At 40.3% G+C, this 27,714-nt stretch overlaps 1 protein-coding gene across 1 annotated transcript in view; it reads left to right on the top strand.

Moving 5' to 3' along the window:
* PAG1 (phosphoprotein membrane anchor with glycosphingolipid microdomains 1) overlaps positions 1-27,714 on the top strand; it is a 108,690-nt gene that overhangs the window by 14,262 nt on the left and 66,714 nt on the right. The window contains exon 2 of the mRNA XM_068672166.1: positions 11,585-11,644. The gene's annotated coding sequence lies outside the window, so the exon portion shown is untranslated. The remainder of the gene's footprint in view (positions 1-11,584; positions 11,645-27,714) is intronic.

Raw genomic sequence — 27,714 nt, 5'->3', positions numbered from 1 at the left:
CATTGTTAAAAGAAAAGTCTTCAAAAGTCAACAGGCCAAATGTACTTGACCAATAGCTGTTGATGAGATTTCCATGATAACTGAAGAATATGTGGATTTTAAACACTTCATAATTTGTATGTTGATATCCTGTTGTGGTTTCAAAGTGGTTATGTATACAAACTCGTCTGTGCAGAGAGGTGGTTGTGTGTATAAAATGACACTTGGTGCTACATTTGCTCTTTATTATATAAGAGAGGTGTTCATTTTTAGTTTCATTTGTGTAAAAACGGTACATTCCTAGCACTGAGAAATATTCTGATGTTTCCCTCTTTTTATTGGAGAAAATTGATAAGAGGTATACTCTGAATTGATAAGAGCTAATATCTAAAGCTAATAAGAAATTTTATCAGATTTTTTTGACTGTTGTATGTTTGATTTGCCTCATTCATGCACGTGTGGCATGAGCAGTGAACTTGAATATATGCTCTTGTTCCTTTTAGGAAAACTTCCCATTTGCTACACAACGAAAATGCATACCGAGACTTCAAAGAGTTTCAGAAAAGGTCCAAGTTACAGTGTGTGCATATCTATCTTTTAACTTTTAGGGCTTTTTAGACACCGAAGTACTTTTCCCACACACAAATAACAGGAGACCAGTTAAAAATAGGATTAAAGTCAGGAGGAAGAAAATTCATTTCCTCAGACCCTCAGAGTCGGCATGGGAGGCTGCTTGAACACGTTGTAAAAATCACATAAGGCATCTGCATCTGAATACAAGCAAGCAGAAACAGTGGTCTGCTGAAAGCACAAATGTTAGGAGTTGTTCAGACTACAAAGCTATTCTTGAGCATATGGGTATCTGCCCCTAATGAATCCAACAGAAAGCAGCCAGGCTGTGTTGAGTCAAATACAAGCTGAACACCGAGATCTAAAAAGGACTTTGAAGAGCAGAGAGTCTGCAACATGAAAGTAAATGATAAACCACATAGATATCAGAAGGTGGGTAGCTGTAAGAGCACTGGTGGGCATGCAGGATCACCGTGCTGCTGAGAGGACATGAGAAGAATTAAAAGATAGTTTAATTGTTCATCACAGGGGAATTTGGGCAGGTGCTTTGCTGAGTGACAAGGATGAGAAGGTGTCAGACTGCTGACATATAGAAACAGAAGTGCTGGGAGAAACTGGCAAGCTGGGTACGGAGATGTCTCCCTGTGTTGCGCAGAGTGTAGCCCGTGCTCTGAAGAGGCAGCATTGCTGACAGAAAGCATGCCACGTGCCGGGATGCTGCAGCTGGGATTTGTGAATCTGCACTGCCCTTTTTGGATTTCACATTAAAAAAAAAAAAAAAAAAAAAAAAAGGAATTGGCAGAAAGGAAGAAGTGATTTTAAAGAATGGTGATAGTCCTGGGAGGCTGAGAGCTCCCTGGGGAGCAGTTTCTCTCCTTGGCACACTCCAGCTGGCTTTCTTTGCCTTCTCCTTTCCTCTCACACAGGTGGGTACAGCCATCCTGCTGTGGTCAGGTCGTGTAGAGCTTTTTGCAAGCCTGTAACTAATTTCACTGTGCAAATCCATCCTTCCTAAAACCTACCTCTTTCTAGGTAAATGTTCATCTTTAGCTTCTCCCCTGATTTCTGAAACTGAAGGAAAATAATGGAAAAAAATGGATGGTTAGCCTTTTGGATATTTCATGAGATGGCTGTATTATTTATAAATAATGTATGACTTTGAAGCTACACACTTTCTCCCCAGGTTATATGTCTTGCATAACTGAATGGTATGATTTACCTTAAATTGCCCATCTGACATGCATCGTGAATCTCTGCACACCACTGTTTTTCTTATCCACAAGTGAAGGCCATGCAGGATAGGAGATTTGCATAAAATGATTTTTTTTCACGTAAATGTGATCAGGCTGAGGCCCCAGCATCTTGTTATAACATATGTACCAATCCTCTTGAATTGGGTTAGCGTCTACCTCGGTAATTGAATCTATTTGTTTGTTGCTGTAGTTTCAGGAATTAGCGCTGAGCAGGATGCATGCACTTGGGTGTTTTTACTGCAGTCTTTGTATCGTTGTCTTATACTAAGGATGCATATAAATAAAGCACTGGGCGATGGTCGGGAAGGGGTTCCCACTGAGGCTGCCTCCAGCTCCTGCCCAAATGGCTTCAGGCATGCTTCTCACCTTATCTCCACTGGCCCTGACCAGGCGGCCAGCCCCCGTGCAATTAAAATGGTGTGTAAGCTGGGGAGATAAGAGTCCCTGTCATTCAGGTGGTGACACGGTGCCCTTCAGTAGAAGGAGTGCACTGGAAGCTGCCTTTAATCCCTAGGAGATAAGGCACCATTGAACGATGTGGTGAGCCTGAGCTGAATTTTCCTTTTTCAGACTGCCTTGGAGGCCATAGGTTTTGGGTGTAACCCTCTTCAGAGGCGAAACTGGTGGTAGAAGTCCCGAGCAGGAGCAGTGATGAAGAAAGCCGTGGTACAAGTAACTAGGCAGTGGCTGAATCTTGTTCTGACAGCAAGCTTGGGGACTGCCTTGAACAACAACTCAGAAGTGCTCTTCAGCTGGGATTGACTCCATTTTTGTTTCCTGGCTTGATTAGAAGCTTCTCTCTAACCTTAGGCACAAACCTTGTGTCTTTGCTTTGGCAAACTTTACAATTTGGGTTCTCCACTGTTCAGACAGTGGTAGAAGAGGCTGATGAGAAGAGAGACGAGGATTTTCAGGGGAACCCAGTGTGACAACCCCCGGGTAGTTTGGTACAGGTTCTGTCCAACTCCAGCTTTATTTGATCTGTCCCAGCAAGTCAAGGTGCTCCTGTGGTCTGCTGTTGGCCAGGTAACATGTCGGGGCTGGGCCTGGCACCAGGGTGAATCCTGGTCCATGTGTCATTGTCCCCATAATAATGTAGGAGGCTCTGCGCAAAGCTGCTGCATTCACTGGGCTGGAGACAGCTCTGTGTTTGTGTTGTGCTGCCCCGGTGTCACCAAACTCTGACTCTGGGTAATCCAGAAACCAAATAACATGGTCCTGATCCCACTGGCTTTAGACGTGCATTTGTACAGCTTTGAGTGTTGGTTTTGTGCTTTTTTTTTTTTTTTTTTTTTTTTTTTAACCCCTAAGCACTGTTTTTGGCTGAACCTCTTTTTTCCTTCCTTGTTCAGTTTGCTTTCTTTCTGTTCGTCCAGATCCTTGGATAGCCATCTTACCCCAGCTTCTGTGATCTTCCCCTAACATCGTCTGTGCTTTACCTGAAGCATGAATAAATGAGATAATGAGACACAGGCCAGTCATCCCAATTACGTTGTATATGAATGCATATGTATGTCCTAATGTCTCCCTTGTCTCTCATCTTTCTATCCTTTTATACAGCAATCTCTGGAGGACGGGATTATCTTTTGGTGTGCATCTAGCATGTTGACACTGCTGCGGTATGAATAGCATTGACTGATGGTATACATTTTTGAAAAACTGGAGCTGTATTGTAGTGTTCATTTGGGCTAGTAATGGCCAGCAAATTACGGTGAAACCTAGCTTGTCATCACTGTCAATAAAGTATTTTCCTGCATTCAGGTTGTCATTGTACAGCTTTTACTTTTGAAGTCAGAAGGGTAGATAAAATGTAGTGGGTACAGCCCGTAATAATTATTTGATGCATTTTATATTAATGTTAATGTGTTCTGAGTAATGGTTTATGGGAAAGATGTGCTAATTTGGGTAATGGCGGTAGTATTTTGATCAGGTGTGTAGTAAATGCAGAAATTTGAGGGTATATTTTGAAGGCTTCTCCATCTTTCTGTAATTACCAGATAGATAATATGAACTTGCCAGATCCAGCATGCTAATGATTGCCTTCCAGCTTTTAGAGAGACAGAAATTATACGCTAGCTGTGTCTGAACGAGATTTTTCTTTGGTAGAGTAATAAAACATACAATACTTTGCTCGCTTGCCGTTTCATAAACATCCATGAATATGTCCCTGGTCTTTCAATACAGAAAATAATGAAGATGAAGCTAAATCTACTTTAAGAGTACTCAAATGGCTATTGATGGCTGGGGTGTGCTGGGTTATCAATAGTGGATGAACTGCTTTGCTGCTGTCTGACACTTTGGAGGGGTGTCTCGTGAATCATTTTCAGATAAAAGGTGAATGTTCTTGCTGTCCAATTTTGCTCCTCTTAAATTGCTACATTTTTCAGCTTCATCTGCAGATTTCCTGGAGCAAACACTCTATGGCTGAGGTGCAGGGTACTTTCTTAGTGAGATGCCTTTTTGAGCTGTGCTGCTTGATTAAAGGCAAGTCTGCTGAGATTGTAGCATGTGATGATCATCTGCTGCGCTCTGTATTCCAGCGACAACTTATGCCATTAAGAAGAAGGTAAAGAGAAGGGTATTTGGATAATATCCTTAAATGTACCAGGTACCCATGGTGCCTCACAGTTGGGTCTAGAATAATGGGCAAGCGTGCACATTGGCTATTGTGCCGCTAGCCATTTCATTAGTTTCACCTTGCTGTATCTTAGTTTTAGAGGAACAATTTGCAGCCCCCAAACTCCCTCCCTGTTGGAGGGAGTTCTTTCCAGTATATATTTTCTTCTGTAATACATTGGGTATAGGAGATTTACTCAGAGGGACACAGAGAGCTTTAGTCTTTCATCCTTATTTCCATCACATAGAGACTGTGTAGGCAAAGGAGCAGTTGAGGGTAGCAAGTCAGCTGTTAGATGAAGGAAAAAAGAAGTGGTAGAAGCTGCAATAACAATATTCCTGAGTCTGCAGGAAATCATCTAATCCCTAGTTGGTATAAAACACTCTTAAATTCGCCAAAGCTTTTGAAACGGGCTTCTCTGTTTCAGAAGCAAGAGATGCAGCCCCAAGGCAATGAGTGGCATGAGTTTGGTGTGTGCTGCTGCGGGAAGGCCTTTGGATGTGAGACCATAACACTACTTGGTTGTTTGGCTCCAAAGGCGTGAACCAGATCACATGTTGTTGGAGAACACTCTGCAGGGTGTGGGGGAAGTCCTGGGAGAAAGCCTTTGTGAGCTTATTCTGTTTGTGTTATTCTGAAACCAGAAAAATGAGATGCTGCTATTAAAAGTATCTGTTTTGGGCTGGTCTGTGCTATGAGTAAACGGTGAGGCTCACATTCTCCTGTGCTTTTTCCACGCTACATAGAGCCAACTCTTGCCAGGTACTTATTTGTATGGTGAGTTTCAGTGTCTGTAAACAGTCGGACTTCTCTAGCTGATGTGAGGACTGAAAGATGGTGCCTGAAGCTTTGATTTGGGCACAGAAACCTCATTAATGGGTAATGAAGGGAGGAGGTGGAATGCAAGGAAATCAGCTTTTATGTTTTTGGCAGACTGGAAGGCTGCTGCTTATTCTCTGGCCTTTCCTGTCTTTCCCCCCACCCTCCAGGATCTCCCCTTGAATTTGCTCTAGACAATTACATGAAATTAAGCTTTATTATGTGAAATTAGACTTTATTGAAACTACTGCCTCAGACAGTGGTGAGATCTCTCCCTTGCCCCCCCCCCCCCAATTTTTTCCAGTAGCTGAAGAGGCTGCTGTTGACATCTAAGTGTATTGCTGAGTTGCTTTAAAAACTACTTCAGTGCTGGGTCATGGGAAAGGTTTTCAGTGCAGTATTTTACACTGGTGCATCCATAACTCTAGCAGCAGCCATCATCAGAACCACTGCTTTCGCTTCTTCAGTAAATAAATAAGCACTCCTCACAGTCATTTTTCCTGGGCTCTGTGTGCCAGTTCCATGAATTAAAATGCACAAAAAGAATACAGCGTGAGGATGGGTGGTTGTGTACTTAGCAGTTACCATGGCAATAATTAAGGGCATGCTTACACCAGTGGACCCAGGAGCACTCAGATCTGGGGATGCCGTATCTGTGACCCATCAGGATGAGACTGGGAAATGTTTCCCCCCCTTTTCTTTTCTCTCTCACCCCAATGCAGTGTGGTTTGTGGAGGGGCAGCACCTAGAGACGAGGCCTGCCTGGTTTTCCCTGGGCAGGAAGGACGCTCTATGGCAGACCTCTCAAGCCTCTGGCATGTCTAAAAAAGACAGTTTGAACAAAATCCACAGCTAATGTAAATTAGTATAGCGTCATTAAGAGGAACAAAGCATTAGAATTTCATGGTTGTGAAGAACTGTACTACAGTATCATGTCATTCATATCATATCATATATTATTTTACTGTTTTCTGCTATTGGTGCCAGCAATGCTGAGAGATGAGGTAAAGCAGAAGAAATGCTCTAGACCAGTTGTTCCCAAAATGTCCTATGATTGTGTACCTGCACTCCTTCACGGACTTGGCTGTGAAGGTGAATATGCTTTAATGGTACAGGTTCTTCTTGATAATTCTGACAAAATATGCAGCCACTCTTCCTATTTTCAATCTGTATGTTTTCTCTTTTTCCCCAAATGGTCTTACATTACTTTCCTGGCTTTCTCTTGACTCTAGTTGCTGCCAGCCTCTCACACAGCCTCTCGGGTCTCAGTTGCTGTCTCCCTTGCCCTGTGTCCTCCTGCCTCTGCCAAGGCACTGCCAGACTTCCCTTGTTCCAACTGGAGGGATCTCAGTTCACCCTGTTCTCATACAAATGGTTCCCAATCTCCTTTTTCACTCATTTTTTTTCTCCCTAGCTTTTGCCTAAACTGACTGACTCTCTCGCTCTCCTTCCTCCCTACTTTCTTGCCCTCCTTTACTCTGCTTTTCTCCCTGCCTCTGCAGCCAAATTTCCTTGCCATTTCTCATCCATTATCTTCCCCTCACATCTCTTAGTCCCGATTTTCCCCTCTTTTCCTTACTCTTCTGTTTCTTTACTGTTGTTCCTGCTTTCACAGTATTACGCCTCTTCCATTTCAGCGTGCAATAAAAAGCATCTCTCTGACAGAAAGCTTTTTTCTTGGTTCATGTCAAGTCCCTACTTCAAAGAGCAGAGATACTGGAGCTTCTCAAAGGAAAAGGTTGCCAAGACCTCTTAACTTGGGCAAGGAAAGACATTTTTCTTTGGCTTTATTTTCACAAACACAAGCATTGTTTTAATGAAAATTTAGCATGAGGCTGCATTTTTTAAACAGTTGAAAATGGTTCTGCAAGAGAGAAGTGCCAGACAGCTTTAGTAAGCAGTGCTGCTGCCAGCCTCACCTCTGTTACTTATCATCAGGAAATGCTGTTACCATCTTCCAAGTCCTTTTTCTCAACATGTTGGCAAATACATAGGCTTGGAAGATTTAATATGATGCTGCAAATTTTGCAAGGCTCCCAGTAGAGTCAGTTACCCAAGGAGAAAGAGCTGGTGAGCAGTAAACTGCTGCCTGCCCTGGCATCTCAGAAGAGTCAGTTTGGAAATGAGAGCCCCATTTTGGAGTTGGGCATTATTTGGGAAACCCTTGATGTTAGGATTGCACATGTATATGTATATATGTATAATCCTTCCTTCAGAATTAGTTCTATATACATACAAATATATATTTCTATATATGTAAATCAAAGGCACCTCACAAATTACAGAAGCCTGTATCACCATGGTCATCCCATTTTATAGAAGGATGAGATTGGGATGCTGACACACAGAAGACAGCTGTCAATACTGCACAAAATTTGCAACTACTGAAACTACTATCTGGATGTTTAATGAGGCAATTAAAAGAACAGCTCCACCAACCTTACATTGTCCAGGGTCTGTCTGTCACATTGTACTTTTTCCTAGATACTAAAAGGAAGGTGTGATCCCCAGTGAGTTAATAAAAATAATTATTTCATGCTGGGAAAAAAAAAAATGAAAGAAAAAATGAGCTGCAGAAAATTTGCCTGTGACATTTAAACTAACTAACTCTGAGTTTGTCTGAGCAACTTATCTTTGAGTATTTGCAGGAGAGAAAGCAGAATATGAATGAAAGCATCTCAATTGTGTCTGAGCTCCTGATAGATGAAGAGAATTTGTGGTGACTCCATCTGGCTGGAAGGTCTATCTGTGTGATCTCTTCTCTGGCAGATGGAATATAACACTAGGAGGAGTCCTTTGATTATCAAAGCATGGGAATGACTCCAGTGCAGTATCACCCTGAGACACCCCTTTCTTTCAGAGTGACAGGTGATGTTTCTGGGATGTTAGAGAAAGCTGATTTCCCCCCGCTGCACTGAACATGTGTACACCAGATTTTCTTTTGGCAATATTAAACCTGTCCACCTTGCCTGTCTGTTGCTGGTGGGGAAAGAAATGAAAATACAGAGTATGCATATAGAGAACATACTGAGTACAAAGGGACTGAACGAAGAGAATATGTTGATTATTTCATTAATATATATCAGTTTTTTTTTTTTTTTTACAAAAGTGTTTGGGTTTAGATTCTTGTAGTTTCTATGAAATACTTTTTAAAACACATAAAAGATGATTAGGCTGACATTTCCTTAACATAGAGGTTCTTTCTCAAATAGTGTAATATTTTTCTCCCCACTATTGTTAGCTTTCTCTTTTCAGTCATATCTGCAGCATCCCATTGAGCATTTTCACACGTCTGTCAAGATTTCTCCTTGCAACACGCAGTGTTGCAAGTGCACCTACCAGCAGTCTCGCATCCAAACCTTTCTTTAATTTCAGGGAATAACATTCAGCTTAGTCTTGTGAGCTTGAGCAAGTAACAAAGGGAGCCAACATCAGCCTTCACTTAATTGCAGGCCACTTCAGTGTCAGAAAGGAGCTGTGGGTGTCAGTAACTGCTTGGCAGGGGAATGTGAAAAGACTACAGCCATGAGGGCCGTGATTCAGCAGGGTTTCTTCTGATGTCTGGGGAAATGTGTACTGGGGAAGATAGCCTCAACCCTTTTCTGCCCACATTGGCCTCAGTTACTACTCCCCTTGCTCTGGAGGAGGTTTGGAGAAAGTTGTTTCTTACAGCCAGACCGTGCCTTTTCCAGCTTACCCATGCTCATCATTGCAGTTTGGGGTAGAGAATTAGTGGTCTGAGCCACACATCAATCCAAATTAATAGAGATGTGTATAGGTCATCTTTGGGGATAGGGATGCTTATGGAGAATTCCTCGCTGTCCACCCACATGTCTCTTGATGGATGACCTTCCCCCTTTCACCACCTACCTATTATAGCCTTATCTGTGACATTAGTTTACATTTCTATAGGCAGTCAGAGCTTCCTTTCTCAGAAACCTAGGGTGGCTTATGTGTTAGGGACAGGCAGGTTTGGGGGGAATTTTTTTAAGCGAGAGGAAGAATTACTCTCTGTGAAGCTTCCCTGCACAATTCATGGGTACAAACTGATATTCACCCACTTTGTTTCACCTCTTGGGTCATCCTGCTTTTCAACATGAGATCCTTAATCATAGTTCATGGCATTATCTCCAGGAAATGCCATTACAGTAGTCTTGCTGTTGGACTTTCTTTCACTGTGTCTCACTACTGACCAGCACCAGACAATACAGACCTGACTGTAAACACCTGAGGTTACAAAGAAGCGAGGGCATCAGCTGGTTATTCTACAAACTTTAATTGAAATAAAAATGTTTGCTACTTTTTAACTTTTTTTTTTCTTTGCTTGTTCTGTGGCATTATTTATAAAGACTTTCCTTTTAAATTCCTTAAGCTTAGTTTTCTATTAGTACTCCTGACGTGCATGTATGTAATTGACGTTGGTGATTAATACATTTAGTGGAGTTTCTGTCTTGAATGCGTTTGCTTTGGCACTCATCCTGATTTTTTCTCTTTGCTATTCATGTTGGCCCCCTGAGACACTTTCTAATTTATTTTTTTTTTTTTTGGCATAACATACATTTTGATTTCATAGCTGATAACATTATTATTTTATCAAATAATATGATAAATTGTTACAGCTATCCTGCAGTAGCAGCCAAAGCAATGATGCTTTCTAATGGCGCACTTCACCTCTGCTGTATTATCGCCGCCCATTTCATTATTGGCATGTTGATTACAGCTGTGTTTCTCAGGGGCTATGAAATATTCAGCAGTGTAGAGTAGCCTGGGGAGCATTGCAGTCCTTGCAGCCAGACACCTGCCCTCAGAGGCAAAGGACCAAAAACTTTGCACATTTAAAACCGATGTGAAAATTCCTGCTTGCTTTAGCTTTCCCTACAGCACTGGCTAGAGATGCATGCTAATTAAAAATTGCCACTTTGCTCATCTTGTGATTGGATGAGGTAAGAATTGCAATAAATACGCAGTTAACACATTTCTGCCACATTTACCTGGCAAAGAAGGAAAGAAATGTTGGTAACATTGATGCCTGTGTCATTGTGAGGCAGTTGACATTTTGGGTGGAGTTGGAGAAAAAAATCTGTGTTAAGGGCAAAAATTAATGCTGCAGGTCATTTTCTCACACTTTGTCTCTCTGCAGGACTAGGCACCAATGATTGACTGAAATGTGCAATATTTTACCAAGTAGGAAGCAGATAAGATTTTTATAAACAGGATACTTCATCATTAAAGCAAAGAAACAATTGCTTTGACCTTGACACTGAGTGAGTAAGGCCAGCATTGTGATAATTGAGAATGTAACCAAGCAACAGTTCTGTAGTAGCTTGCACTGCATTATTTTTAGTAGACTATACCAGCAATGGGGAGGCCTGAACTAGCAAAACAGCTGGTTAATGCTTGCAAAAAAAATAATTTCTTTGTGCAAAGGGTTTGAGTTGTAATATGTGCTTACACTAATTATAATGTGGGCTTACGTCAAAAGAAAGTAATTGAATCAGCATATCCTTCTGTGGTCTGAGCAGGCAGATAGCCTGACAGGATCCCTGATTTCTTAAGCTGCTTTAGAAACATGAATCTCTTCTGAAAATTAGTGGCATAGAAGAAATGGCATATTCCTTCAGAACTAGCCTATTTTAAATCTATTTTCACTTACTTCGGCAGTAATTAGAATTCCTAATCCTACTGGTTAGCACTGTACAGCCTTATTTATTCGAGAAGTTGGACCATAGCTTTAGCTAATTGAGTTTGGAAAGTCATAACTCATTTGAAGAAGCCAACTGGTGAAGATGTGCTCCAACTGTGGTTTAAACTAGTCTTTCAATAATACAGCAAACCAGTTCCCTACAAAGTTAAAGGTGTAAGACCCCTTACATTTGGAATAAGCATCCAGGGAAAAGAAGGTATTTTCTTCTGTCAATTTACAAACCAAGCTACTTTGTTTGTTTGTTTGTTTGTTTTTTCAGAAACCTCTCTAAGGGTCACTGCATGGGTATAAACTACCCTAACTTTATGTATATGAACCTTTCATTCTGATCTGGTCCATGAGATCCATACTATTGGAAACAATATATAGATGAGAGAATAAAAATTTCAAAATTCTCAGCCTAAATTCTTCATAAGATCTTCGAAAGTCAGAAGATATTAAACAAACAAAAATAATGAGTTTAAAAACTATATTAGTTATACTGGGGCATTTTAAGTACAGGAAGGAAAACTCTAAAAGTATCTTTCTCTGAATATGATTTTAAATTTGAAGAAACAGGAGGTAATGTATATTCTCTGTTATTTTCTCATAGTGTGGCATAATTGTTCAGAGCTGTGAAATTTTCTTTCCTTTTTTGTCTAGGAGGAAACGTTTGTCAATACCATATATCACTGAATCATCAAGCCCTACAGAGACTCCAAGGTAATTATTTATGCGTCTGCTTTTTGTTTCCTGTGGTGGTCAGCTTGGCTTTAGTTCAACTTTATGAAGACACCTGCAATTTATGAGCGTGCCGGTGCTAAGCAATCACACTGGGTAGCAGTGATACTACAAATAGCTTTTACGGAAGCTGTTGCTTACAGCTTCATGACCCATAATTCGCTGGGTAAGATGTAAGCATGTGTGTGTAAAATAAAGACATGATATATTCTGAAAATGCAGTTCTTTCCATGTCTTAAGAAGCAGTACTTCCAGCCCCAGCTGCAAAAGGTGAAATCAGCTGGATATGTTTATTTTCATGCTTATTTAGAAAGCTTTTCCTTACCTCATTATCTGCTTCTGGTGCTGGGAGGTTTGCTTGGTAGGTCTGTTTTGATTAAGGAAACCAACAGGTGCCTATCAGAAATTGTCATCTTTGCTCACTTTGCCAAGTTCTTAAAAGCTGTTTCTGCTGCTGTTTGTTGTAGATGCTACAGATCTATATATTGCTTTTGCTTGTTTCAAAGCCTGTTCTGAAAGCATAGCTAATGAGGTGTCCATGTATATGGACAGAAAACAAATAACAAAATAGACAGCTGGGAGTTCGTACTTCACAGTTAAGTTACAAAGCAGGATGTCAGAAGGTACAGAGAATAATATAGTAGTTAAGAAGTTAGTCTGAACATGCGATCTGCTGTTTGTACCTGATACCACTGCATGGAGACCAGTGAGATCAAGTCTTCAGTATATAGGGTGCTGCTTTCATTCATTTCTGGAGCTCTGATGAGATTTGAACAAAATCAATTTTATACCATATTGCCATTTAAATAATTAAGATCTCCCAACATCTAGCAGATGTTGATTTTTCAAAAACTGCAGTATCCCAAACTTTGTTGTGTGGCTTTTTCTAGTAAGTGATAATGTGGCACTGGACCAAAAGATGAATCTAGTGGTGGTGGGGCTAAACCTATGCTTCTGGTTATTCAAAATGGCAAGTTAACAAATAGATCTTGAGAGAAAGAGCTGTTTTCCAAAGCTTTGGCAGTCATTTGCACTTTCACAATGTTTTTTTTGTTTGTTTGTTTGTTTGCTTGTTTTGTTTTGTTTTGGTTTGGTTTTATTTTTAACCAAACTGAGTTCAGGAAAAGAAGAAACTTTTTATTTTGGGAGGAGAAGGACAGACAGCTGCTTAGTGACCTGCAGGCTTATCACTAGACTAGGAGCTACCTTCTTTACATCGAATTAGGTTTTCTTGTTAATGGTGGATTGTTGTGTTGTTTTTAAGCTAGTGAATCCTAGTGTTGGCTATTTTGACTTAATTAGCCAGTCAGCTGAGTGAGTATTTGCAGTTTGAGAGATTTTTCTCAAGGGCTTATCAGTACTGAATAGGGTGTTCAGTTCTTTCTGAATATAAGGTGTTAACTTGTGCAGTTCATTTTGTTGTATGCAATGCACTCACTTTGTGGCTCAGTTGATAAATACTGTGAACACTCCAAGTCCCTTTCTTAGCACAAAGATAGCCTTGAAACTTTCCAGGGAATCAATGCTATTTTAGGGCATACCAACCTGGTATTCCTCACTTCCAGCATGTTGATAAGACCACAAGTGAAAAACTTTCAAGGTGACCACATCATGCTGACTGACCTTGTGCATGTTTCACAGAATTTTCTAGGTTGGAAGAGACCTCAAGATCATCGAGTCCAACCTCTGACCTAAAACTAACAGTCCCCACTAAACCATATCCCTAAGCTCTACATCTAAACGTCTTTTGAAGACTTCCAGGGATGGTGACTCCACCACCTCCCTGGGCAGCCCGTTCCAATGCCTCACAACCCTTTCAGTAAAGAAATTCTTCCTAACATCTAACCTAAAACTCCCCTGGCGTAACTTTAGCCCATTCCCCCTCGTCCTGTCACCAGGCACATGGGAGAACAGGCCAACCCCCACCTCGCTACAGCCTCCTTTAATGTACTTATACAGAGCAATAAGGTCACCCCTGAGCCTCCTCTTCTCTAGGCTGAACAAGCCCAGCTCCTTCAGCCGCTCCTCGTAGGACTTGCTCTCCAGGCCCCTCACCAGCTTCGTCGCCCTTCTTTGGACCCGAGCTTCTCCTAAAGGAAAGTTCATTAGCTGAGAGAAACTTAATGGTTTAACTGATTTTGAGAAGCAAAAGCTGAGAGCACACCTGTGGTAGTATACTGGGTTACACAACTTGTTTGACATGCTATCTCCTAAGCTACAATGAATGAGTTTGTGTGAATATACTCCAAGCCCCTCTCTGAGTCTCTTTTTATTATCCATACATAGTGCAGAGATACTTCAGTCCCAGATCTTGTGCCCATGTGAAATACATAAATATAATTGGTGTATAATTGATGGAAATACTGCTTCTTGGTAGTAATTGCCTTTAAAATGAACATAGAAATCAAAAAACCTGGCCAGACACCTTAAAGGTAAAATCCATATAAAATCAATTTAATATTACCCATGCTTCTTTGTGGAAGCCAGAGCATTGTGATAGTTGTCTTTAATCTGTCAGAGATGAAGTGTTTTAGTTCCAAACTCCTGTTGTCTGTGAATGATACTCAGATCTGGAAATGAAACACCTCTGCAAGGTGAGGGGTCTTTCTCTTTCCTGTTGAATCACTCATCATTTTGGAAATTCTGTTTGCAATAAGAAAGCGCCGATGACTCTGCTACGTTTCTAAAGGACCTGGATATGCTGAGCTCTTGCACAGGAAATCAGAAATTGTGAGCAGGTTATCATGCTGTGTAATACTCCCATCAGAATTAGACAGCCGGACTACATCATCTGAGTACAGCTGTAGGTCTAGCGGTTTTTCCTGCTGGGTCAAAAAAATTGAGAATCTTGGAGCTGAAAAAAAAATGTTTTGGTGGGGCTTCAGGGTCTTTTAAAAATCTGGATTTACTTCTCTGCTCCCATTTGTAGTACAACCCAGAAGCAGCTGTTTTGTCTTGAGTGAGGCTGAGTGGTAAAGACAGGATCCTTTCTGCCAGTTTTATTGCTGGAGAAATAGCATCAAACTGCACCCTGGCAGCGTGGGATTTTTGGCTGTGTTAAAAACAACGAACCAGCTCTGGGTCAACTGGCTAGTGTAGTTCAGAGAGTGGCTGAAGAAAGTGTGTTCAGATTGAGGTCAGGAAGGCAAGTGTGGCTAGCAATTAGGGAGGTGCAATGCCTACACAGAAGGGTCTGGTTATTTCACTGAGGGGTTCCTCCCCTTGGGTGGGTATGGCTCTACCATGCTGAGGTGGAGAGGCTGCGGCCAGTGTCACTTCTAGGAAGCATAACTGATCATTTAAAATAGCATTAAAGTATTTTTTGACAATATGCGTCATACTCTGTTTTTTTTGTCTACATATATAATAAAATATCAGAGCTTCAAACTTGCTGCTCATTCTGTATTTGATAGTCTAATTATGCCATCTTCTGAACATGTCTTCCAAACAGAAGGGAAGAGAAGGTGGGCATCTGGCAGCAGTTTTCACATACTGCATATTGTACACAAGAGGACTGCTGCAAAACTGGGCCTCGTCTTTAATTCAGATTTTCCTTGATGTTATCAAAATCTCCTGCCTCTAGACTAGGAGATCCCTTGCAGGATCTTGACAGTCTTCTGGGTACTCGCTGGGCTGCCCTTTGAACTCAGCTCACAATACTGCTTCATTTGCTGACCTAGAAAGCAAGTTTTCTTATTATTTCTGGAAAAATGCTCAGAACTTTAATTGAAAATCTGTGTTCTTATTTGTAAGAAGATACATTTAATTTATTTTTTTTTCTTCAAGCATAGCTAAATGTAAATAATTATACAAATTGTGGGTTTTATACTATCAGAGGAAATGTATTATTTTTTTCTTCAAGAAATGCCTAAACAAATTTCACAGTTCAGGTGACAGCTTCCTTCTTAGCTGTGTCCTGCAGCTTAAAACCCTTCCTTGTTTTGGTGTCCTTCTCCCATACCACACGTTGGTGTAATTTCATGCTATGTGACAGACGTGTTGGTGGCATGGGGTATACATCACTGCCTGCTTCTGCTCTGCTGAAGTGTGCTTGCTTTGCATAGCCCCATTATTCTTCATTGTGATCAGCGGTGACCAGAGTGATAAAATCTGCTCTATGGCCCTCACAAGTCTGGGATAGTTTTGGTGCAACTATCACCAAAATTATGCTGCTTTCTGCCAGCGGGGAAGGGGCTGCCCCATACATAAGGCAGTTTGAATCAAGCGTGCCTTGGTTGAGTGTCCCACACCACGTGGTCCTGTCAGCCAGGGGTTGGTGGAAATACAGAATCACAGAATCATGGAAAAGACCCTCAAGATCATCAAGTCCAACCACCAACTTGACCTACCAAGTCCCATCACTAAATCATGTCCCTCAGCACCATGCCTGCACATACAGAATCACAGGATCATGTGGGGGGGGCAGGAGGTGAAGGCCTGCTTTGGGGTGTGCGGTGGCAGTGGACAGCTTTCACCGCGGTATGCCACATTCCTGTGTCTCTGCACTGGGTTTTCAGGCCCAGCCTTGACATGATGAGTGCAGGAGGTGTGTGTCTGAAGGACAGGGTGCTGGCTGGTTGCAGGTCAGAGAGGGCTTGCTAACATGGCGTTGTTCATCAGGACAGGGGAAGCACCATCAGGATCCCAGCTCTGCCCGTCATTAGAGAGGCAGGACACACAGGTCCCCCAGAGTCCCTTCAGTGCACAGGATGTGCTGGTTTGGTGCTCAGAATTTGGAGCCTTCCTGTTCCTGAAGTAAATTGGGAATAATTGCTCAGCTCTCAGTTCTCTTCCTGCTTACTTCCCTAATAACGTTTAAACACAAACATTCCACCAACACTACCAGTGGTTTGGGGTTTGCATTTATTCAACATCAATAAAAATACACTCGAGCTTCATCCTGATCCTTCTCCTTTTTCCTGGATTTTTCTTTTTCTGGAAAGCCACCTCTCCATGTCTTTACCATTTCACTTTCTTCTATTTGGTAAAAAAAATATTTTGTATGTATGCTGATGGGCTCTTCTATGCTGTCCTTCAGTGTGAGCCTCAGAACACCTCAGCTGTAGCTTCTGCATGTCTGTAGGTTTCTTTCCCCAAGATATCAGGTTTTTCCTCTGCTTTCTTTAGATTGCACTTCCAGATGGCCAGCTCTCCTGCAGCACTAACCACCCCCAGGCCAGGGCGCTCAGCTGCAGCTCCTCAACCTGAAAAGGTCATAAATACATGAAGTTTGTGCTTTTCATTATGTGAATGTAGCAGGAGGAGCTGCTTTGTCAGCATGCTCCCAGGGGGAGGATCTGCACTGAGAGGTCTGCACAGTGGTGGAGGGGAAAAAGACCTTTGAGGGCAATGTCCCTGGGCTAGACACTGTTGGCTTGGAGTCAGTGGTCTCAGAGATTGTTCATGCGTCTGATGACAGCTCGCTGTCTTGTCTTTGCCTCTTCTTTTTCTTCCTCTGGTGCTGTTTGGGTTGCTGATCTGCTGAACCTCAAAGCTGCTCAGAAAAAGCACCAAAGGTTTGTACCCTTTTGTACCCCAGTTATGTCCTCACAGGCTTCATGTGTGAGGCTGACTTTGGTGAGAAACACAGCAGAAAGGAGATGTTTTGGGGAGATGAGGAGCTGTGAGAGAGCAGCTCTTCTCAGCTGTAGTATAAATGAATTAAAGACCTCCCTTGTGACAGTAGGCAAAGTTGTCTTATTTTGACCCATACTGAAAAGGTAGAGGGGTTCAGGTGTTCCTGCGATGGGTTTGCATCACTGTGACTTTGGTGGTGGATGCTGGATCTGCAACCAGTGCTGGGTGTGCAAATAGGCTTACACTGCAGGAATGACTAAGGCGATTAGGGAGCTGCATGAATGATTAATTTGCCCTGCTTTTGTTTCACTTTTGATCCCAGGCCCTCTGTAAAAATAGAAAGCATTTCTGGAAGAGGATATTTTTAAGATATAAATTAAGGCAGTTGTAGTAGCAGACAGCTTTATTACACAAATTCGTACCAAAACTGCTCTGAGAGGAACAAAGTTAAAATTAGTTGCTTCCATACCTCTGTAACATGTATATTAGAAATTTGTAGATAAGTAATTGCCAAATACTTTGCAATACGAATATCTATTTGCATTTTAAGAGGGCAATATTATTATTCTTCAAATGGGATACACAGCGAAATAGTGGCAGTGCTTTCTTAATAACCCTCCTTTAAGCTCAGTTTAGAGAGCATTTGTTTTGTTATTAAAATTACTCCACATATTTGAGACAGACTTCAGCTGTACAACGGCCTAACACATGCTAGACACATATTGATTTTTTGTCTTAGACCAACGCTTCCCTTGGGCATCGTATTATTTATTCATAAAGCAGAAATGATGTCTGACAGGCAGTTAGAGGGGTGTATATCTCCAGTCCAGAAACAATGTGAAAAGCTTTGCAAGGACCCCAAGAAATCAATGTGCTGATGCTAAAGAGCAGCCTTTTAATTCTGAGCACACATTCTTGCAATCGTTCAGTGCAGAAAAGGAAATTTAAATAACAAATAGTTACTATTAAAACTGCAGGCCTAAATTTTCATTCATCTTTATTCCAATTATCCGAGCCAAGGTGGAAGTCGGCAGAGAAGGCAGATATCCGAGCTCAGACACCTCGAAGTCATAAAGCAGGATTGCCACTCTCCTAATTTGCTCGTTTGTATGTAGATTTCTGTTAGAAATACAATATTTTTATCAATAAATATTAAAAACCCAAGCATTGGGTCAGAAATTCCCAAAATATGCGTGATTCATAACCACTTATTCTAATTGAATGTTAGACTGATGTCTGTACAGCAGATTAAAATAATAAATAGCTGGTATTTTCAGAATGGGAGTTAAAATATTTTGATAAGCTGATTGTTGTGATAGACCTGTTTGAAAAAATAAGGCAAAAGGAGGAGATTTCTGCTGATTTTGTTCATTCAGAATTAGATGGCAACATAATGACAAGTAGTATTTGCTGGTGGAAGATGCATTTTATTTCCAAAAATGGTTTGTCCACTGAAAAAGAAAAGATCAAACTCGTGTATTCTTAAGAAAATTCTTACCTGACTGTGTATGTCTCTCTGCAAGGTAAATGCTTGTGTAATTTTAATTACTGAGGTCATATATTTGAAATGAGATGGAGATCTGAATATCTTGCCGGGTCATTACAGAATTTGTTTGTTTTTATTTAGAACACAGGTAATGAAAAAATTGCATGTCATCATGTAATTAAATATTTAATCTTAATGTGTAAGCTCAAGGGAGCTGAACTAAATTTGTACTGGCATTTCTTGACTCTAGTATTTGGCATTGAACCTGAAGGTACTTTGATATATAGATTTGGGAGTTCTGAAATTTGGTTTGCATATTCTGAGAGGGGAGGGAAATGTAAAAACACAGAAACAATAACAAAAAACCTGCTTTCCGCTCTATAGACTTGAAAGTTACTGTCTTTCCCTTGGTTAATAAAAGGGTGGCATTATTTAAAGTGAAACCAGGGCACATATTAACCTTCTGAAGCTAAGAAATTAATGTGTGTTCCTTAAATTGGTTTGCAGACCACCTTATAGTTTTCCCCTAGGGAGGCTTTGGCCTCTTCAATCACAAAACATCACAATAAATGCAATTTTAAATCACTCAACTGGGACAGCGTAATCTATGTCCAGCTAGAATATGTAGGACTGCCTGAAGCATGCACGATTTCTGTTTTTATTTATTTATTTATTTATTTTCCAGGAAGTGGTATGGCCTTAAAAAGCATGAAAATACATGACGCTTTAGAGGTAGTTTCTGAGAAATCAAATATAAGAACTTTCACATGCAGTGTTCTGGCATACGAAGAGATGCTACAGTGTTTTCATACGACTATATTTTGTGGATTTCGAAATCTAATTTCATTTGGCTTGATCTGAAGAAACTGTAATATAAATGACTTTCTTCTGGGCTCTTGTTGCGATGGACATGTTTTTTATGGTTGCTATCTGGTAAAAACATGAAGTCACAAAAATAATTTGTTTCTGAAAAAGGCATACATTTTGATTTGCTCTTGCCGATACTTTTGAACGCTGCCATTAGCTTGCAAGAGTTACAGTGTACGTACAAGCAGGTGTCAAAAAACGAATTTACTGCACAGCATTAAGAATATCTGAATGTTGAGCAGCAACTTTAAACGTCAGTTTTCCAAACCGTTAAACTAGAGCTGTAATAATAATTCTTTTAATCTGCTTAGATAGATGGTAGCTGGTCAGTTAATAAGGTTTGTTCATCCAAAGCTCAACCACATCTCTCTGCCTCTCTGAACTCTATTTTCTTAATTTAGTTCTGTCATTACAGCTGTCAGGAGCATAACTTTTTGCTTTTGAGAGCCAACTAATATGCAGCCCCAGAACTACAACATGAATACACACATTTTCTGCCTCACCAGCCTGGAGTGCTCTTCAGGACACTCAGACGGAGGATGTCTGCAGCGAAGCTGGTCACCCGAGGTCTCCCTGTAGTCGGCAGAGAGAAGTAGCTACTTTTAGGACATGGTCCATTTAACCTAGCTGGGAAGCTTGTATGATAAGTTGCATCCTATAGGAGCCTGCCAAGGCGCCATAGTCTGAGGGGAGCTTGGGTACCCAGTTGCAGAGTGGAATTCAGCGCCAGGCTGAGACATGTACATTTAGTTATTTATGAGTTGCCAGGTCCTCATGGGAGCGCAGCATCTCCATCCAAGTCAGTGGAGATGTAAAGCAATGCCTCTCTCAATGCCTGAGCTATTTGCTGCTGACTGCTCTGCTGGATTGCCCACCTTGGAAGACCAACCATGCTGGACCCAGTGCAGTTTTCTTGTTATCAGCATGCTGGTCCTCAGTGGGCTCTTCCAGCGTACAGGACAACGGCATGTTAGCAAGCTAGTTTGTTACCTACCAGCTTTCCTTCCAGGGTTGATCCTTAACTTGTGGAAGAGTATTAAGTGAAATACCTGCTCTAGGAAACCTACTTTGGCAGGGTGGTTGTACCTGGTGATCTCCTGAGGTCCCTTCCAACCCCTACAATTCTGTGATTCTGTTAAATAACTAGAGGCGATCCATGTGTTAAACAGACCTTTTGTTGGTAAGGTTTGTCTAATTACAGTATGGTGAAAAGGCTTCCTTTGTTTTTATGAAGTGGTCCTGAAATTGCTTTCTTCTGATGTTTTGTTGGAACTTTAAATGTAGGGTAATTGATTTGGAAACTACCATTAAAAACTTTGTGGATGGAAAGATGTCTTCTGCATTTTTCTACTTTTACCTTTTTTTTTCTCTGAACAATGTTTTACCAAATATCAACATGTTTTTGTTGAAATACCTTCCCTTAAACAATACAACAGATGTTTTGGGAGGTCATTAGACACTAGTCTGATTTCACAGGTCAATTAGATAAAAGGCGGCATTACTGTTGAGATTATCTCCTGAAAGTCAAACGTGTTTTAAGAACCGACTTGTTACTGAGCTCAGACTGCCCCCCAGATTCCACTAGTTTCTTAACTTTGCAAAATGGCTGAGCTAAGGAAAAAAATGGAAAAAATATTATCTGAAATATTTTCCAACAGAATTAAATAGCAAGTAGAACATATGTAAATAAACAAATGTCTAAAAGACCAAAACAGTTTTGGAGCAGAGAAGTTTTTGGCTCTTGCAAACAGGTATTTAAGGAGTAAAAGATAGTAACTCTTGAAAACAAACAACTTAGCTAATGGTATCCTGGATTTTAAAAAACAGTTGTGAACTATAAGTCACGTTTCTTTCATGTTTCATAGGGATATCCGTGGTCATGAAACAATGCCACCTCTCCATCCAGTGCCAAGCATGGTCCCCATAAAACCTGTATAGCTCTTACTTTACTCAAATGTGATGTAAAAAGAAAATCATTTTCTTGTGAGCATTTCAGTAAAAATCATCACTCTCTCTTAGAATAATAATACGAAGAAGCATCCTGATTTCTTATCCAAAGCCCTTCTGGCACATCTATCCATAAGTCTACTCCAGTTCACTTGTGATACCAGCTTCATCACTGACTTACCATGTGTTCAAACCAGCATCTGTGTGCTTTATTCTTTGCTGTTACTAAGTTAAGGATGAGCTCTGAGCAGACATCAACACACTTAACCTCATTTTCTCCTTTTAAATCCCTTCTTAATATCTCCTCTGCCATAATCCCTAGGAAAAAAAAGTAGGTTAGTGATGAGTTACAGCCACTGCCTCTTGTGTTCAGTGATGCTGCCTCTTTGTTTCCTCCTGTTTCCTCGTGAACCATACATATCCATTTATTATTCTTTGTTTTATGTTTGAATGTGACCCTCAGAGACAAGAACCATCTTTTTGTTCTCTCTCAGCACAGCCTACAGTGTGCCTATATCCTGTCCTGTGACTCCTAGATGGTACTGTAATGTATCCAAGAGAAAATAACTGTGATGGCTCAGTGCTTTGCTTCTTCCAGAGGTTTTTTCACAGCACTGTGTGAGGAAAAGGAATGCTATTATCACATAGCAAACATGAAAAATGAAGACATATGCCTTTAATAAGAAATGCTCCAAAAATATTTCTATTAATTTTGAATGTCTGAGCTGAAGTACAGCTTATCCTTTTTCTTAAGGGCTAGTGGCATTTTTCTTTATTGAGTATCAGCTCTCCCTAGTCAGATCTCCCAGCACTTCTGTTTGCAGGTGCATGCTCAAGACTGCTGCAGGTCAGGGCTTGGGAAATGAGAGGGTTGAGTGTAGATGGGATGTTTGCCACGCATTTTTGCAAGCATCCAGATGAGCTCTGTGACAGAAGGAGGTACTGAACCTGTGTCATGAGTTCAGCCATAACCCTTCCCTTCTTCAATCTCAGGTCTCCTGCCACTTTCATTTTAGGCCTTCCAGATTATGCAACAAAGGCAACATGAGCTAAAGGGGTGAGGTGGGCAGGCTGAGGACTGGAGACTGATTGGGGTCTCTGCAGGTGCATGGTGGATGGTGGGCTGAGCAGGGACCCTCCTTCACTTCCTTTCTTCCACTTGTGAGCAGGATTGAGGTACAGGAGGTGTATGGGTGATGGCATTGGGGCACACCAGAAATGGGAGGTTTCAGATAATAATAATAATAATACAAAAATATGATTATTTTTTTTTTTAATATAAAATACCTCACTGCTGTTACTACCTGGTAGTTTTCTTAAAATGTAAGTTAAACTTCAGTATCTTTTATCATTTCAGTAACTGTTATATTAATGCTAGTAACACATTTAGTCAACAAATATGTATTGAGGGACATAGGTTTCCTGTAGATTGCATATCTTATAAAAACTCTCTAGTGTGCTGTTAAATGAATTTGCTTCCTTTTATTGAAATGTAGGACCTACACACAATACATGCCGGTAAAGGGGGGGAGGGGGTAAAGGATAAAGTTTTATTTACCATTTAGGGTAGGAATACTGTAATTGACGTTCAACCTATTTTTTAATGTCTCTGCTGGCAAATCTTGGTGTTGTACTCTTATTACACAGAATGTTATGGTGTTCCCTTCCTGAAATCACACCGTCTCTAAAGGTATGGTGTGTTGTTTTTTTGGTGGACTTGAACATCATTATTTTAAATATCATTGCCTGTGACACTTTTGAGACAACTAGCATATGCCAAGGAGAAATGCCACACTTCCTTTTCAGTGGTGTTTTGTCTTCATGATGTCTTTAAATAAGCTGTTGCTTTCTCTCTGCAAAGCAGGTGCTGTTCTAGGTTTGGGTACTTTACATATTTGGCGTGGAAAATGTCTTCATTTTTTGCAACGGAAACAGGGAATGTAACCTTGACAGGTTAAGTTTTTGAATGAGGGTGAACTGGGGTTGCTGGCATATGCTACCAGGAAAGTTAGTGAACAGGAAAAGTGCATAAACATTACTTACCATGTGTCTGCTATTTGTCACGTTGCATGTCTGTATGTGCAGGATCTTCATCTGTGTGTGTGTGTAATGCATTTCTAATTGGCATTTGAAGAAACATAGATAGGGACACAGTACAGCACTCGTTACTCATGTGAAAGAGGTAATTGAGGGAAAAGTCAAAATGTACAAAGCTCTAAAAATACATGAAGTAATATATTTCTCGCTTATTGAGGAAGTCATAAAGTGGATCTGGAAACATAAATCATTTAACACCATAAAATCTGAAGTCATAGTTCAGGTTATTTCAAACTGAATTCAAATGGATTTGAGAGGGAGATCTCTAAGATGTAGCAAAGTTAGTTTCTTCTTGTTTGTCTTCTTCTCAGAAAGTCTGAACTGCCGTGTGTCTAAATGTGTAGATCCTTGTGTAGAGATGAAGTGGAGTTCAGTGCTGGTGGGACTGCACTGTTGGGAACTTGCCTCTCTGCAGACACTATCAGCAAAGTTGCCCATTACGGTGGCATTTTCCACGGTATGGGTGCTGGGTGACTCTCAGCTGGGCTCAGGCCATCAGTTCAGTTTAAGCAAATGTGTTTTTACCAGCTGTCTCCGTAGTGACTTGACCACCCAATTATGCTTAGTTCTGTATATTCTTTTTATATTCTATTACATATTAGATATATAGATATATTATATATCTATTTATATATATTCTCTTCTACTTATTTTGCACCTCGTATAACTTAACTGCTACTTGGGAGTTTAGATTGACTAATGTTAATCAGTTTAATATCCATGTATTACTTCTTCAGTTTTTCAAAGGAAAGAATTTAGCACTGTTTACCTTGACATGAGGAACATTTCCACATGAGGAAAGGATGTGGGCTTGGGCTTTCAGCCTTATCTCTGCATGTTCTTATATTGTGGGTTGAGAGACTATCTCTTGTGTATTAAAAGACTAATCTGAAGCTATCAGAACTTTTTATCGTATGTTCATTGAACAAAGCAAACTGCAAACCTAGCATTGAATATAAATGTTCTTCAGAGCTGCTGATGGACTCTTTTTTTTTTTTTTTTTTATAGAGATAGTGAAACTGTACTCTGCAACGTGCTTTGAGGTAGCTGGAAAAGATGATGGAGAAAAATCAGTCCTATCAATATGCCATCACTGTGTTTCCTGTTTAGAGGCTCTTTAAGTGTGCCTTTGCAAGTGATTGCCTTAAAGCTTTTGATATTCTTGCACTGCAAGAAACTGAGCAACATTTTCAGTACTTATTCACAGCATATATTCTTGGCACATATTCCTGCAGTCCACACCAGGCAGAAATCCCCCTTGAATTAAATGGGCTTTTTGCCTGACATAGTCTCTCGTTCTAAATTTGCAGTAATAGGCTTGAACTATAAATTATTTTTTTTGCTCTGGGCAAATTCCCTAATAATTACCCTCCACTAATAAATACTTCACAGTATGAGTGAAATAGAAGAGCTTTTGCTTTTAATTCTTAAATCTCAGCAGCCATCTTTATTTCAGGACTGGTTCTGTTGGAAGGAAAGTTTGGTTTGTTTTTATGGTAAGAGAAATCACTATGAAAAACAAACCTGGGGGTATAATTAGGACATTGCCTTACGACATTACTACCTTGTGATATGTGAAATTTGAATTTCTTCCCCACTGAGCACCTTCTGCATTAGAGGTTGAGTTGGCCAGTTCTAGGAGAGTTGGATTGCTTTTTTAAATGCTTTCATTTTCCAGGTATGCATTAACATTGACAAGAGGCTGATTCATGCTAGACTACATTTTTAATATGGATTTAATTCCACCAGGAATCTGGGTAGTGAAACGTGCTGCATGGCAGCTGGCACAACAACATTTTTAATCAAATAATAGATTCCAGCTGGTGGGGAGTCAACTGAGTTCTGAAGCAGACGTGACTTAATGCAGACCTTCCTTATTTCTTCAATAAAATGCATTACCTTTGCATATTAACCAATTGTAAATGGAGAAGGGGAGGTGAAGGAAAGCAAATTCATAGATTTGGTAGAAATAAAATGAATCATTATAACCTCCTAGGGCAAGTTATGCAAGGGAGAATATGGGGTCTTGCATTCTGTGCGCTAAATTAACTTGAACTCTTCACACATATTCACACATCAGAAAATGATTTCTGGTTTGCAGGTGTGCTTGTGATTATTACAGGGTTCGTTCTCTATACTCTGTCCTTGAACATTACATTTGGTGCACTTTAACTACATATTGCTGTCACTGTCAACAGGAGTCATCTTCAAGTTAGTTGTTGGTCTCCATGCAGTACTGAGCTGACTAAGTCATAACACTGTGGTTTGAACAGTTAACCTCAGCAGCAATGCGTGGGTCTGTGTGGGAGTGACAGAACTGAATATTGTTTCAGACAGTCCTTCTTCAGCAATGTCTTCTTCTCTACATACACTAAAAGTATGAGGGTCTTGATGAAATTCAGATAATGAGGATCTTATTGATATGTAGAGCTGAAACAATGTAATTCTGCTTCAAAGCCAAATGTAACGACACTGAAAAGGTTGCCACATATTGAAAAATGTCAAATATCAAAAAATATTGAAACAGGTGTCACATTTTCTTTTTTTTTTTTTTTTTCTTTTCCTATTAGTTTAGCTAAGCATGTAGCCAGGGCGAGCAACTTGTTCATCACTTGATGCTTGCTGGGGTCTGGGGCCTAGTTCTTTCTGTTGAAAGAAATGGCAAACAACAGAAAAAGAACAAGCATTGGCTAAAGCTTTCTCTTCTCATAGTTTCATTCTTGTTTGGAGGCAGTACACTGACCAGTTGTCTTTCTGTTATGTCACTGTTGGGCATTCCTTGGGGAACCAAGATGAAGTTGAGTATTGCCCCACCAGCATTAGCAGGGGCTCATTGGGAGCTGGTATTCCGATGTCCTGCCCTCAGCTAAGAAGTGTGGACACTTGATAACTCTCATCCCATTAGCTAGATCTGCAGAGACTTAATATTTCACACAGTCTGGTCTGAAAGTACGAACTTTTTTATGTAGGTGGTTGCAATTAGCTTAAATCTGTTAGCCCTGGCTAGCAAGAGAACATTGATTTCAGTGTTTGTGCACTGCCTTCTGACAAGATGTAGAAGTGATGTGTGAAAAACAAAGCTAAATTGGTCTCATAATTTCAGGAAGTGTCCTGAAAATAAAAACAGATATTCATATACCTTCAATTTATTGCCTTTATTACTTCCGTGATGCTTCTGTGGTCTCTGTCGGTTTCTGACAATATTACAGGATGTATTAGAGATCTTTTGTATTCAGCTTGGTTTTGCCATGTCAGTTGTCTTGTTCCTCATATAGCTTACTGATGCCATAAGTAAGTTTAATGGTTCTGAATGTAGAAAATGCACAGAAAATGTAAGAACAAATCTGAGATATGGACAGACACTTATAGGGATTTGGAATAGATACCTAGGTAAGCATTTACGTAGGTATTATGAAAACTTCATATTAGGTTTTCTGGGTTTTCTGTTGTGCATGCCCTGGAAGCCTGGTTGTTTTTGTCTATGACTTGTAAAAAAAAAAATAAAATAAAAAATAAAAAAAAAAATAAAGGTTTTATTCCAGAATGCTAGATTTGAAAATTGCTTTTCTTTTGTACAAAAGTGAAACTGGGCCTTTTGAAAACATTCATAAAACAATAGAGAGAAAAAATTCTTCTAGAGTAGACAAACATTTTATTCAGGCACTTTCCTGTAGCACCAATATCTGGTTTCATCTGGCACATCCTGGATAAATGGTGTTTAATATGAGCAAGTAGCAGCTTTTGGTCAGGAACAGGTCTCTCTCACTTTCTCCTGCTTTCTCAATTCATCTGGAAATCTTAAGCTACATCTGGAAAATATTTCTAACATCAACTTTCTCAGAAACTGATGTACTGCTGCAAGACTTTGAAATTTTCACTACTTTCAAACCAAATTTAATAAATTTAGACCCAACTTTTATAATTTAAACTAACCTTGGCGATCACAGGATGTGTTCTCCTTTTCAGAGGGACCCTATGAGTTAGCAGGCTGCCTTTTTGTCTGAGGTGTGTGTTGATGTCCATTGATGTTGGGATGTGAGTTGAGATTGTGATGACCAAGTTAAAGATATGGATTTGT

The sequence above is a fragment of the Anas acuta genome, chromosome 2 (assembly GCF_963932015.1).
Source record: "Anas acuta chromosome 2, bAnaAcu1.1, whole genome shotgun sequence".
Classification (NCBI taxonomy): Eukaryota; Metazoa; Chordata; class Aves; order Anseriformes; family Anatidae; genus Anas; species Anas acuta.
This window is presented reverse-complemented; position numbering and strand designations above follow the sequence as displayed.